The following is a 15,533-nucleotide window of genomic DNA, read 5'->3' on the forward strand; positions in this document are numbered from 1 at the left end:
TGGCCTCAACTATGATTGGGCTCTGGCTGTCGTTGGAGAGATTCATATGTTGCAACTTATGAATCCCAGAGCCTATAAAATACCCTGCACTCAGCATCGGAGCTCTCCTGGCTTCGTGCATCAGATCACCCGCCCTCCCTCCCTGTTATTAGGCCTCTGCATTGACCCTCCCATGGACTGCAAGAAGATCAAACCTATCCATTCTTAAAGAAACCAGCCCTGAGTGCTCACTGGAAGGACAGATCCTGAAGTTGAGGCTCCAGTATTTTGGCCAACTCATGAGAAGAGAAGACTCCCTGGAAAAGACCCTGATGTTGGGAAAGGTGGAGGGCACAAGGAGAAGGGGACGACAGAGGACGAGATGGTTGGACAGTGTTCTCGAAGCTACCAACATGAGTTTGGCCAAACTGCGAGAGGCAGTGAAGGATAGACGTGCCTGGTGTGCTCTGGTCCATGGGGTCACAAAGAGTCGGACACGACTGAACAACAACAACAACAACAACAACAACATTGACCTTGCTATGCCTGTCATGGGGTCGTCTGCTTTTGGAGCAGGGGCCTGGTAGGAATTTTTTCCATTTGGCTGATTGGCTGGTGCCATTTGGTTTTCGCCTACTGCGTAGCAATTAGTCACAACTTGTAAGGTTGGCGGTTAGGCATTGGTTATAAGTTGGTTGGAGGAGGGACAGAGTTGGCTGTGGTTGCCCCTCCTATGCTGTGAAGGGGCTGGTTGGCTGTGGTTGCCCCTTCAATGCTGCTGCTGCGAGGGGAATTCCGTTAAAGGAATCCAGGGGCTCACCATGCTTGTCCGTATCCCCCGGTTGGGGGCCAGGGCCCCCGCAAGAGCCCCTGGGAGCATTAGGGGAGAACAGGTGCAAACTCTCTCCCCAAAGTTTTTTCCCCTATACTGACTCCACAGGCGGGTGGATGTCAGTTCTGTCCCCAGAGGGACAGATAGTCTTAACCAATGCCTAAGCAACCACTCACTTATTTTGTATTCTATAAAGTTGTGGCCAAAATTAATGCCAAAAACCTTAAACTTATATCTGGTGTGAAGTGTGTTTTATTTGAGGGGTGGTTTGGGGACCTCGACACGCAAAACCATGAAAAATCTCCAAGAAGCTCCAGGAGAAAAACCATTTCCCAACGGCTGGGTTCTGTGCCACTGGAAAACAGGCCTGGGGCTGTGGACCCTCAGATCAAATAATGCCCCACCTAAAACTAAGGCTCATCAATTTCGCTTGCATAATTGGCCATCTGAGGAGATGGCTCTCACAGCCCAGCTAATGCGTATTCACTGTTGAAATTCTGAATATTCCCGTTCTTTGTAAATGAGATTTTGTCTTGCAATTAAATCGGGCGAGTGTACGACCGCTCAGTGAGAAAATTTGCTTCCAGTCTTGGGAGAGGTATATTTTTGAAGCTAATAATAGCTTCCAAAAAAGCCCTTCAGAAGTTGCACGGTTCATTTGCCTTGCTCACAATTATACTCGATGAACCTTCTGTTCATTTAATGTAGGCTTACGGCTGTTTCGTGAATTACACAGCAACAAACCTTGGTTTGCAATTGCGAACGCACACTCGGTCGGGGGGCTGTAGCTGAGCCCGGCTCCTTGACGAGGGGGCCTGAATGAGATCTGTGCTGCTTCCAAACACCTGATCGTAGCACCTGCGTTTTAATGTATGCACTTAAATATTAGGCCTGTAGGAAATATTAGGCGTCGAGAGTTGTTCTGTTTGAGCTGGACAAAGGAAGAGGGCACCAATTAGCCCCGACACCCCTCTTTCTGTCTTACGCAGTTAAATCTGGGTGTATACTGTGTCCTCTCGCAAACCCCTCCCATTCATTTCAGTTCAACTCATGCAGGAGAACTTATGCCCTATGTTAATTTGCAACAGGAGAGGAAGACTAAAAACAGATTAAAACTCACACCAACTTCCTAAACATCTGTGCAGGCTTGTCTAAGCAAGGATGTTTTTAGCATCCGCCAGAAAGACTACAGTGAAGGCATTTGCCTGATGTCAACAGGCAGGGAGTTCCAAAGTTTAGGTCCTGCCACATTAAACGATCGAGTTCTTACAAGTGTGGAACAAGTATTACTTGGCACCTGTAGCCATGCCAGGTCGATATCCTCCTCCAACATTCCTCTGTTGAAAATAGGGACATGTTATTCAACAACAACAAGGACAACAATTTCATTATTTGCACCCCACCCATCTGACTGTGTTGCCCCAGTCACTCCGGACAGCTTCCAACATATATAAAAACATAATAAAACATTGAACATTCAAAAACTTCCCTATACAGGGCTGCATTCATGTGTCTTCTAAAGGTTGCTACTTACCGTATTTTTCACTCCATAGGGCGCACTGGACCATAGGGCGCACTTCGTTTTTAGAGGAGGAAACAAGAAAAAAAAATATTTTTCTGGTTTTCCTCCTCTAAAAGCCCTGTTTTTTTGAGGATCAGCTACAGGTTTTGCAGCTTTTTTTGCAAAGGGAAAAGCCCTGTTTTTTTTGAGGAACAGCTAAAAGTTTTGCAGCTTTTTTGCAAAGGAGGAAAAGCAAAGCTCCTTTTGCAAAGGGGGAAAAGCAAAGAAGACCCGTTTTTATGGGGTTCAACTCACATTTCTGCAGCTTCTAAAGGAAAGGGAGCATTTTCTACAGTTTCCAGACAGATAATCTAATCAGCCAGTCACATGTCGCTGGGGAAACAAACAACCTCCCTCTGCAGCACATTCAACAAAGGAGGGTGGGGCTGAAAGGGAGCCGGGGACTCTTATCTCTCTCCCGATCTCTTGCTGATCAGTTGCTGAGTGGGGTCCTTTCAACACCCCCTTTTCTCTTTGTAAAATAAAAGGCATGATCCTCTTTTGGCCCCTGGGCAATTCGGCTCCAGGGACCACCATTCGCTCCATAAGACGGACAGATATTTCCCCTTACTTTTTAGGAGGACAAAAGTGCGTCTTATGGAGCGAAAAATATAGTATCTCTTTGGCTCGGGGGTCGCATAACTCCATACCCTTTTCTCCAGTGAAAATAGAGACGTCCTAAGGAAAATTACAGGGAACTAGGCAGAGGGCCTTCTCGGTAGTGGCACCCGCCCTGTGGAACACCGTCCCACCAGATGACAAAGAAAAAAACAACTACCAGACCTTTAGAAGACATCTGAAGGCAGCCCTGTTTAGGGAGGCTTTTAATGTTTAATAGATCATTGCATTTTAATGTTCTGTTGGAAGCCGCCCAGAGTGGCTGGGAAAATTATTATTATTATTATTATTATCATTATTATTATTATTATTATTACTACTACTACTATTAAAAGCGGGACATTACAGGATCAAATCAGAAACCGAGACGGCTTGTGTAAATCTAGGACTGTCCCTGGAAAATAGGGACATGTGGAGGGTCTGCAGTTCTTCAGACTCAAGCAGTCTAGTGGGCACTTATGGGGTAAGGTGATCTCATAGGTAAACTGACCCAGTTCTTAAGGGCTTTACATACTAATAGGAACACCTTGAGCTCAGGGCATCTGGTTGGCCACTGGGAGAAGAGGATTCCGGGCTAGATGTTCCTTGGTTCTTCTTCTGTTCTGAAGACAGAGATGCCCTTTAGATATCCTGCCTGAGGTACCCAAACTACCATCTTCGAACCCAAGAGTTGCACCCCAGGGTCCTTTGCAACAGAGCAAAGGATTCTGACTGCGCCCTGTGTCACGAATGAATTCCGCTACCCTAAGTCATCCCTTGTGCCCTTCAACTTCTTCGCTCGACTCCTGTGATGGCCTGGGAGTCAGACTCTGATGCTGAACCTGAGGGATCCCAGCCTGCACAGGATTCCCCACCTCCAGAACCAGCTGAGCCGGGGCCAGGGCTTGAGCCTGAAGGATCCCCACCTGTGCTGGATCCCCAGGTGCAGGCATCAGCAGAGTCTGCTCTGGCTCCTGGTGGGAGGGAGGACCCATTGCCTGCAGGTGCTCCACTCCCAGCCTCTTCAGAGGAAGCTGAGGCAGCCCCTGGGTCCAGTAACCCACCAGCCTCTCCTGAGCTGCAGAGGCTCAGGACAGAGAGGCGAAGGGAGCTAAGTACCTACAGGAGGAGTGCTCGCCTCCAGGCCCGGAGGAGAGGCGAGTCTCTGGAGGATCGGGGCCGCCCTAAGCATAGGGCCAGATAAAAGCCAGCCAGACCCAGCCCAAGTTGCATGAGCAACTTAGTTGCAAGCGTATGCTCAACCTGCAATCTTGTGCCTGCACCTGCCTTGGACCTTGACCTGCTCCCTGCCTCACTCCCCGCCAGATTGACCTCCTTTGGACCCCTAGACCCAGGACTGGACTTGGACCTTGCTTCACGGACAAACCCCTGGGGCCAGCACAACTCCATCCTTTCGCACGCAGTTCATCTACGTCACGTTGGGAAGCCCAGGGCCACATGGCACGAAACTGCAACTGCCGAGTTGTTTTATGGCGCTCCACATTTGAACTGCGCTAATGAGGGTTCTTTTTCGGCGGGTGGTTCCCTTAACCGGCTGTGCTTGGCAGTGGGACGGCCCCGTCCCCTGACACCATTCGAGGGGGCAGCCTTTGTTCGAGTGCTTGTCATGTTTTATTGTTTTAAGGCTGGATAAAAGGGCACTTAGAAAGGGAGAAGGGAGCGTGGGTGGGAACCAGATCCAGATGGCCCAGAGAGGAAAAAGAATTGGCTGAGTGCGAGGCAGGGAGATCACAGGGGCTTGTTAAAGAGGTGTCAAGAGGAGCACTCTGCCCTGCCAGGATCCCTCCGTGTTGTGGTGCCTTTGAAAGAGACGCACATGCCACCAGCCTTATCTGGTTTTTAGCAGGCTGGGGACAACATCCTTTAGGAACTCTGCAAGAGTCTCCCAACCCTAGCTGGCAGATCCCAGGCTCTTCCCACCCCACTAATACTCCTTCGCTAAACCGCTTGAAACATCGCTGTGGCTAACTCTCCAAAATGCAGAAGAGATGTGCATAAGACCCAGATGGGGAAAGGAGATTTCGCCAGCGTCTGGAAGCACGAGTTGGAAAGGAGAGACAGAATCAGTGTGGCCAGGGGCGGAGGAAGCCGCTTTGCCACCCGGGGCAGAAAACCCGGGGGCGGAGTCACTCCATAGTGCACATGCGCAATGTTGCTACGTTTGACACATGCGTAGTGATGCTGCGCATGTGCGCTAACAAGCAGAGGCGAGCCAGGGAGGGGCATCAGCAGCGCAAGAGAAGCCCGCCCCTACCCTTCGCCCGCAGCCCAAGCGGGAAGGAATGAAGCATGGCACTGAGTGGCACCTGCTCGGTGCTTTGCTTTGTTCCTTCCCGCTCGGGCTGCGGGCCGAGGGGAGGGGAGGGGCTTGGACTGCAGCTTGCCTCCGCCCACAGCCCAAGCAGCAAAGCTCATGCTGACGGCTAACCTGCTTGGCGCATGCTTTGCTATTTCCGGCTCAGGCGGAAGTGACGGGCGGGTCCGTCCCTCGCCTCCGCCCGAGCCCGAAATAGCAAAGCGTGTGCCGAGCAGGTTTGAGAGCCCAACCGACGAGCGTGGCTTTTTCCCAGCATCCGCAGGGCTCGGCTTGGGTGTCATGCCGGGGGGGGGGGGAGTGCCCAGAGTGTCACCCCCTCCAGCCTGGAACCCAGGGCGCCCCACCCCCTTCACCCCCTCCGTACGCCACTGAGTGTGGCCATGCAACTAGAGCTGGATGTTGGAAGAGGCAGGACAGAGAAACGAAAGTCCTTCTTCGCACAGCACTTAGTTAAACTGTGGAACTCCCCGCCACCAACCTGGATGGCTTTCAAAGAGCATCATCAAATTCATGGAGGAGGAAAGGGCTATTGGAGGCTCCTAGCCACAACAGCGATGCTCTGCCTCTGCAGCTGGAGGAAACATGCCAGTTGCTGGAAACCACAGGAGGGGAGAGTTGCTCTTGTGCTCTGATCCTGCTTGTGAGTTTCCCTTTGGAAACTTGGCCACAAGATTCTGGACTGGATGAGTCCTTGGTCTGATCTACCAGGTTCTCCTTATGCACCTATGTTCCAGTGTTATGGGGGGGGGGGCGACACTTGTGAGCCAGTGTGGTGTAGTGGTTAAGAGCGGTGGACTCGTAATCTGGTGAACCGGGTTTGTGTCTCCGCTCCTCCACATGCAGCTGCTGAGTGACCTTGGGCTTCTTTGAAGTCTCTCAGCCCCACTCACCTCACAGAGTGTTTGTTGTGGGGGAGGAAGGGAAAGGAGAATGTCAGCCACTTTGAGACTCCTTCGGGTAGTGATAAGGCGGGATATCAAATCTAAACTCCTCCTCCTCCTCCTCCCCCCTTCTTCTTCTTCTTCTTCTTCTTCTTCTTCTTCTTCTTCTTCTTCTTCTTCTTCTTCTTTTCACTTTCTCAATGCCTTGCCTCGTTTGATGAACTTCTCTCGTGTCTCCTCTTCCTCGCCTTTTCTCCAAACTAAGAAGTCCTAAACGCTGCAAGATTTCTTCAAGGGGTGACCAACTTTTGAAGGATCCCCCGGATCCCTTTCAACTCCACATGAGCCTCTCGGAAGGGGTCCCAGGCCGCTAATATCCAGCTTTAGCAGGCGGTATCTTCACCCACCTTCGCTGCTGCGGTCTTTGTGTGCACACCCGCTCACACGCCCACTGATAGCGGCCTGCCTTGACACGGTTCCCGATGGACAAATAAACTTCCGCCCCCCCTCGCGGCCTTCTCCTCCTTGCTGGGAAGGAGGTCAGCAACACTTTGCCCCCCAAGCTTAATGCTTTTAAAGCAGACGTGCTCAAGCTGCGTCCCCCAAGGACTGTGAAAAAGTCAGAGGCAGGAAAACAACCCCAGGCTCTCCTCACAACCGAGGAAGGAAGGGGAGAGGGAGGTGGAATTGACATTTTTATCAACACACGGTGTCTCCTTTCTCACCCAGGGACTGGCGGGGGTGTTTTTGCTCCTGTCCTTGTGACGGCGGCCGTGAAAGAGAGCCGAAAAACCTTCACTTTGGATCTGAACTTTTCACAATTTTTCGTCCAACTCTTGTCTTTAGAGGGAATAATCCCCCCCCCTCAGTCTGTGGAAATAAAAGCCTTCAGGAAATAATTTAGGAGCAAGGGGAATTGGGCAGCTAATAATCTGCAGCTGAGAGCCAAGGGGCGTTTTTTCAGTTGTGTTGCTGAGTTCTCTCTGTGTGCCTCTCCTCCTCTGTATGCACAGAGACACGCAAGGACAAGCCCAGTTCGTTGTCCTGTAGTAGTGGATGCTCGGGCCGCACACATATTCCCTGGAAATTTCAGTGTGGAAAAATGGAAAAGGACACACATTACACCCTCAAGCTTCCAAATGTGATATGTTAGCTTACGGAACTCATTGCCATTGGAGGTGGTTTAGGCTGTGAGTGTAAGAACACAAGAAAAGCGGGCTGGATCGGCCCAGCATCCTGTTCTCACAGTGGCCCAGAAGAAGAAGAAGAAGAAGAAGAAGAAGAAGAAGAAGAAGAAGAAGAAGAAGAAGAAGAAGAAGAAGAAGTAGTGTTTGGATTTGATATCCCGCTTTATCACTACCCGAAGGAGTCTCAAAGCGGCTCACATTCTCCTTTCCCTTCCTCCCCCACAACAAACACTCTGTGAGGTGAGTAGAGACTTCAGAGAAGTGTCACTAGCCCAAGGTCACCCAGCAGCTGCATGTGGAGGAGCGGGGACGCGAACCCGGTTCACCAGATTATGAGTCTGCCACTCTTAACCACTACGCCACACTGTCTCTCCCACCCACCTCCAGTTTATTGCCTCGTCTGGCAGTAACACTCCACATGACTGATGGCAATTGGAGACTCCAAAGGGATGGATCCGATGGAGAAAGGGACTGCGGTTTGCTTTGGATGTTCAACAGACACACCTGAGCATATAGGAAAAGCACCAGTGGCATGTTAAACACTACGCCACGCTGGCTCTCCAGCAGATGCCTGTTGGAATCCTGCCAGTAGCCTTTGAGCCCTCTCTCTTTTCTCCCGTGACTTCCAGCAACTGGGATTCAGAAGGAATAGCCTCCAACTGCAATGGCAGAGCATAGCCATTGCTGCTTGTAGCTGTTGACAGCTTCCTCCTCCTCCTTCTCCTCCTCCTCCTCCTCCTTCTCCTCCTTCATCATCATGAATTTGTCTCATTCCCTTTTAAAGCCATTCAAGTTGGTGGCCATCACTGCCTCTTGTGGGAGGGAGTTCCATAGTTCAACAGCATGAAGAAGTCCTTTTTTTGATCTGTGGAATGGTGTCCAGTGCAATTTCACCACTAGGGGCTCACCCACAATCCCCTTTGTCGTCCTGCAATTTATTCTATTTGTCCTGGGATTTTCAGGCACAAGTCTGAGAGGTTTTTTTTTGTTTTGTTTTCTCCCATCGCTTTCCCCGGGTTAACCCACTGGTTCCTGCTGAATCAGAACAAATGTCAGTCCGCAGAAATCCCAATTTATGCTTGTTCTAAACAGCAGGTTTCCCCAGGGAAAGTGATGGGATGAAACAAAACTTATTGGACCAATGCTTAGAAATCTCAGGACAAAGGGAAGTGTGGATGAACTCTAATGCGCTGAAGGGATGATGCAGAATATGACTGCAAAACAACAACAGCCCCACCTTTCTGAAGGGGCCCAGAGAGCTACAGTTTATCCCCAGGAAACCGCAGCGAATCAATCCACTATAACTATTTATATCCTGTCTGTTCCATTAAAGTGGGGAGCGTCAAATGACTTGCAGATACAACAGGAAAACTAAAATCGCAACACTGCAAAAAACAAGCAAGGGACCGCCGAGAGAAGGTGCGTCTTAAAGGTGTGGGTCTGGAAGGCGCTGCATATTAAAACGCATGCAATTTCCCCCAGGCTGGAAGAATGTTCCTTGGACTCTGTTCTCCCAGAGATTCCACAGGGGTCTATGGCTGCGGTTCGCATCACAGAGCTAAAAAGGGAGAAGGAAAAAAACAGAGGAGGAATGGCGAAGAGGGGGTGGGAACTGACTTGCAGCTGGCGAACTGACCCCCCCCCCCACCACAATGGAAATTTGCTCGGGGGCATAACGGCTGTCTTCTTCCTGTGTCCGTTCTTTGCTGTCAGGGGAGGATGGCCAGAGCCCCAGCTATGAACAAAGGAGAGGAACCAAATGGGGTTTATGAGCTCCTCCGCTCTGACGTTCCAGCAAAGGGTCTGGGCTTTGTTTGTCCGCAGCTGGCAGATCCTCAAGGCAAGAGATCCTCCAAACTGAAAGCAGAGGGCGGAGGACGAGGTCGGCCAGCGGAATATTTGCGACGGGGAGTTTTTGACAAAAAAAATAAATGAAGTTTACATAAGTCACCTTCCTCCCCACCCCAACAAAACCGGCACTTCCAGGTTGGGAACCAGTCAGGGTTTCCGGAATATCTGAAACTTGGTTGCACAGGTCAAGGTGGCAGGATTCTGGGCGGCCGCGGCACCACCTCAGTATCAGAGTAGGGCGGGCATGTGCAAAGTCCGTTTCTGGGGCCTAATCTGGCCTGCCGGTTGATTTAATCCGCCCCCCCCCCGCAGTATATGTCCTGGGATAAACTACAAGAAAGAAGATTCCACCTAAACATTAGGAAGAACTTCCTGACAGTGAGAGCTGTTCGGCAGTGGTGGAGTCTCCTTCTTTGGAGGTCTTTAAGCGGAGGCTTGACAGCCATCTGTCAGGAATGCTTTGATGGTGTTTCCTGCTTGGCAGGGGGTTGGACTGGATGGCCCTTGGGGTCTCTTCCAACTCTAGGATTCTATGAACCCCCCCCCCCAAAAAAAAAGCTCAACAACTTTGGGGTAAAACTGCAAAAAAAAAAAAAAAACCACAACAACTTCAACCCCAGAAAAGGCTCAAAAACTTCAATCCTACAAAAGCTCAACAACTTTGGTTGGCCCTCACGCTGTCATGCATGTCAAATCTGGCCCTCTTTGAAAAAAGTTTGGGCACCTCTGGAGTAGGGGGTTTCTGTGCCATCTCACTGAATATGACACCACGGAATAAAGTTCCCTGCAAGTGGTAAAGTAGCAACCTCAGTGAGATGGGAATATTAAGCCTTTCTAGGGTGCTGGTTCATTGCCCACAAGGCATTTGTGAAGAATGTAAGCAGAGCCTCAGAATGTAGCCAGGATTTTTGTTGGGGGGGGGGAGAACCTCAATTTGCTATATTTTTTATTGATTTTTATTGATTGGGGGGCAGCTGCCCCTCCCTGCCCCCCCGGCTATGCCCATGCAGAGGCTGCTGGATCAGGCCAATGGCCCATCTAGTCCAGCCTCCTGTTCTCACAGTGGCCAACCAGATACCCCAATGGGGACCCAATGGGAATCCCAAAGCGGGACATGAGCACTGGAACACTCTTCCAAACCCTCCAGCATCTCTCCGAGGAAAATAGAGACGTCCCATTCTATGATGATAATTTTACTATTTATACCCCACACATCTGGCTGGGTTGCCCCAGCCACTCTGGGCAGCTTACAACATATATAAACACATTTTTTTTAAAAAAGAACACCTTCCCTATGCAGGAGACAGGTGGGGTAACACAATACCCTCCAGCACTTCTCCAATGAAAATAGGGACGTCCTAAGGAAAAGTGGGACATTCCGGGATCCAATCAGAAACCGGGACAGCTTTTCTAAGCCAGGGACATCCCTGGAAAATAGGGACACTTGGAGAGTCTGTTTTTCTCTCCTGCAGTTTCCAGCGACTGGTATTCAGAAACATCCTGGCTAGCAGCCATCAAGAGCCCCCCCCCCCCAATGTATTTGTCTAATCACCTTTTAAACCACCAAGGTTGGTGGCCGTCGCTGCCTCCTGTGGGAGGGAGTTCCACAGTCTAACTATGTGAATAAGGACTTTCTTTTATCCGCCCTGAACCATCCGACATTCAGCTTCATTGGATCTCTGTTATGTACTAAGCTTGGATCCTAGAACAATAGGCAAGTAGGATCCTAGAATGCAACAACTGATTGGCCTGCAGGAAAAGACCAATCAGGCTCCAGGAAGGAGGCAGAATCAGCCAATCAGACGGGGCTCATTGTGTAAATAATGTATATTAATACATTAATATACATTAATTAATTAATTAATTAATTTATACATTAAATAATGTATATAAAAGCCTGAGGTTTGGGGGTCAATTCAATCACTGTTTTACAAGCTGCAATAAAGAGCACGAAATCACTACAGGACTCTGAGTATATTTCAATAGCCATGAGTTCTACTGTAATTGGGAGAGAAGGAGAAAACCTCTCCTCTCTCTCCATCCTCCAATTCATGCAACGTTTTGTACACACTTCTGCCATATCGCCTCTTACGTGCTTCTGCAGTTTCCCCACTTGTTAGGTGGGGAAGTGCTAAAATGTGACAACCAGGATTTGCACTCGCAAGTCTCTCTCTCCCTCCCCCTGTGCAGTTCTCCGTCCCTCCCTCCCAGCCCATCATTTCTGGCCTCTTCCGCCTCTGAGCCTGAGTGGCTGCCTTGCCTACATCTGAGAGACGAGAACAGAGAGCACCGAGGTTCATGCTTCGTACTGCCGTCACCACCAGCGCCACCACGTCCCTGCCTTGGACCCGTGCCTTGGAAGAGGACCTGAAAATCTGTCTCAGAAGCCTGCAGAGATGGCAGTGGAAAAACAAACAAAGCAGATTTCTCCCTAATTTCAAAACGATGCTCTGGATTGTTTTCTAATAATTTTCAAATTGAAAATATAGGCTGGCTGGCTCTTAGTCCAAAGTTTCCATAGACGGTGGCCCAAAAAAACACATGCTCTTGGCTTAAAATGTTCCCCCCCCTGCTCTCCTCTCCCCTTCTAGTTTTTTTTTTCAAACTTACTAATATTTTCCACTCCAAAATCCCCCACATGTCTATTTCTATGTCTTCTTGCCAGACGAGCATAAGTCTAAGATCGTCCGGTTCCCCAAAATGATGAAAATATTTGCAGAACATCATTTTAACTTGTTTCAACTGCTTGGATGCTGCCCGAGTATATCTGCAGACCCAAACGATACATTTGAAGCAGCCTTCTTCAACCTGGTGCCCTCTGAAAGTTTTGGTCCACAGCCCCCAACAGCTCCAGCCATAACAGCTGTGGGGTTGTTGCAAGTGGCAATTCAGATCATCTAGAAATCTAGAGATGCGGGTGGCGCTGTGGTCTAAACCACTGAGCCTCTTGAGCTTGCCGATCAGAAGGTCGGCAGTTCGAATCCCCGTGATGGGGTGAGCTCCCGTTGCTCTGTCCCAGCTCCTGCCAACCTAGCAGTTTGAAAGCACACCGGTGCAAGTAGATAAATAGGTACCTGAAAGATACTCGGAGTCCAGTGTGATTTTCATGCTCTTTATTCAGCTCATAGTAGTGAGGAATGTAGTTCCCCCAAAACGTTTGCTTTATATACACTATTTACACAATGGGCCCCACGTGATTGGCTAATTCCGGGATACTCCTGTATGCCAATCAGAGTGCGGATTCACTTCCACCTGGAGCTGGATTGGGTGACTCCTGCAGACCAATCAGACTGCTGCAATCTCAATCCTATTGTTCTGGGACCAGTCAGACTGCTGCAATCTCAATCCTATTGTTCTGGGACCAGTCAGACTGCTGCAATCTCAATCCTATTGTTCTGGGACCAGTCAGACTGCTGCAATCTCAATCCTATTGTTCTAGGACCAATCAGACTGCTGCAGTTTGGATCCTATTCAACTCAGTACATAACATACCGCTCCGGCGGGATGGTAAACGCCGTTTCCGTGCGTTGCTCTGGCTTCACCAGAAGCGGCTTAGTCATGCTGCCACATGACCCGGAAAAACACCGGCTCCCTCGGCCTGTAAAGCGAGATGAGCACCGCAACCCCAGAGTTGTCTGCGACTGGACTTAACTGCCAGGGGTCCTTTACCTTTAGAAAACGTTGCATCAACAAAAGTCTAATGTCCAGATCTAGAGGAAAATAGTACCACTATATTCTGCCTTGGTCAGACCACACTTGGAATACGATGTCCAGTTCTGGGTGCCATCATTCAAGAAGGACGTTGACAGGCTGGAAGGTGTGCAGAGGAGGGCAACCAAGATGATCAAGGCCATATGAGGAATGGTTGAGACAGTTGGGTATGTTGAGCCTGGAAAAGAGGAGACTGAGAGGGGATATGGCAGCCATCTTCAGATATGTGGAGGGCTGCAAATGATAAGAAAGAGATTCTGAATGAACTTTATGAACAGGTGGGTAGCCGTGTTGGTCTGCCATAGTCAAAACAAAATAAAATAAAAAATTCCTTCCAGTAGCACCTTAGAGACCAACTAAGTTTGTTCTTGGTATGAGCTTTCGTGTGCACGCATCTGAAGAAGTGTGCATGCACACGAAAGCTCATACCAAGAACAAACTTAGTTGGTCTCTAAGGTGCTACTGGAAATAATTTTTTATTTTATTTTGTTCTGAACTTTATGAAGAACTTTTTGACAATTAAGAGGTGTGGAACGGTCTCCCTCTGGAGGTGGTGGTGGACTCTTCTTCCTGGGAGGTTTTTCAGCATCGACTGGATAGCCATCTGCCATGAAGTACGCTTTAGTTGAGATTCCTTCATTGCAGGGGGGTGGACTGGATGACCCTCGGGGCCCTTCCAACTCTGCAATTCTGCGATTCTCAGAAACAGAACTGGAAGGAGTACCCAGTCAACAGGAATCAAGAAGAACAGGGTCAATAGGTGTAAATGATCATTTATTCCAAGTGCTGGAGCCCTGCGATGTTCCAAGCATATGCTCTTCATATGCGAGAATTTGGTCACTTCCAGATGACCTGTTTAATGAGTATTCAGCTGTGTTTGTTTGCAGAGAGATTAGATGATGTCAACTATTTAACGAGCATTCGGCTAGTTAACAAGCATTCTGCCCCCCCTATTTGTTTGTGTGGAAATTAGACAACGTTGACCCGAGCAAATGTTATCCCACACTTTTCCAGGGCATTTCCCCGTTACTTCCCGTATCGTTAAAAAGTCCAGTTTTTCGGGGAAGTGTTTTGCAAAGATTGCTTTTAACCGTACAGTCTGAATCTGCTGGGAAGTGATTGAGTCCCGCAGGAAAACAATGACAGCCTGGAAGCCTCCTGAGATTCAAGGGACGTTTCAGAAACACAACCGTGCAGGAAGCTCTCTGGGACCAAGTCAAACAGCCTAGCTCAGTATTGCCTCTTCGAGAAAAAATCTGCAGGAAACTGGAGAAAGTGGGCTTACGATGGTGTCCCAGAAAGAGGTCCTTGGCAGTTCAGGGAGCTGTGTGGAGCTGGCCTCTCTCTGCCCCTTGCAAAGAGGGTTGGGGCTGAGGACAGAGCTTATTTATTTATTTATTTATTTATTTATTTATTTATTTATTTATTTCATAAAATGTCAACACCCCTTGATTTTTTTTAAAAAAAAGTTAACGAAAACCCTCAAAGCGGTTTCCAGGAAAGATAAAACAATGGAATCTTCAACAGGAAAAATTAACAATCACTCTAGACTTTTGAAAAATCAAAACCAGAATAGACTAAGAAAATAAAAATAAACCTTTTAAAAATCTGGGTAGGCTTGTCGCAACAAAGATTTTTGTTTTTTTAGCAGGTGCCGGAAAGGGTACGGTGAATGTGCCTGCCTGATATCAATAGGCAGGGAGTTCCAAAGGGTTCTTACAACTGCAGAAGGAGCATTATGTGGCACCTGTAATAGGGCCTGTTCTGCTGACTGAAGGTGGTTGAATAGCCATATGAGGGGAAAGGAGATCTTTATTCATATGTGTGACTTCTATAAAGTCAGGGGAAGAAGAAGAAGAAGAAGAAGAAGAAGAAGAAGAAGAAGAAGAAGAAGAAGAAGAAGAAGAGTTTGGATTTGGTATCCCGCTTTATCACTACCCGAAGGAGTCTCAAAGCGGCTCACATTCTCCTTTCCCTTCATCCCCCACAACAAACACTCTGTGAGGTGAGTGGGGCTGAGAGACTTCAGAGAAGTGTGACTAGCCCAAGGTCACCCAGCAGCTGCATGTGGAGGAGCGGGGAATCGAACCCAGTTCCCCAGATTACGAGTCTACTGCTCTTAACACTACACCACACCAGCTCTCCCACCCACCTCCAGTTTATTGCCTCGTCTGGCAGTAACGCTCCTCATGAAGGACAGCAATTGGAGACTCCAAAGGGATGGATCCGATGGAGAAAGGGACTGTGGTTTGCTTTGGATGTTAAACAGACACACCTGAGCATATAGGAAAAGCACCAGTGGCATGTTTTTTCTTCTGCCTGAAGCACAAACCAAGGAACCAGTTCTCTTTGACTAAAGCAGGCTTCCTCAACCTCGGCCCTCCAGATGTTTTGAGACTACAATTCCCAGCATCCCTGACCACTGTTCCTGCTAGCTAGGGATCATGGGATTTGTTGGCCAAAAACATCTGGAGGGCCGAGGTTGAGGAAGCCTAGACTTAAGAAACAGGTGGTGGACTACCAAGGGCTACTGGCCAGGGTGGCTATTGCTCTGCTGCCTCCTCGGTTGGAGGCAGTGATCCTTCCGAATACCAGT

The sequence above is a fragment of the Lacerta agilis genome, chromosome 11 (assembly GCF_009819535.1).
Source record: "Lacerta agilis isolate rLacAgi1 chromosome 11, rLacAgi1.pri, whole genome shotgun sequence".
Lineage (NCBI taxonomy): Eukaryota > Metazoa > Chordata > Lepidosauria > Squamata > Lacertidae > Lacerta > Lacerta agilis.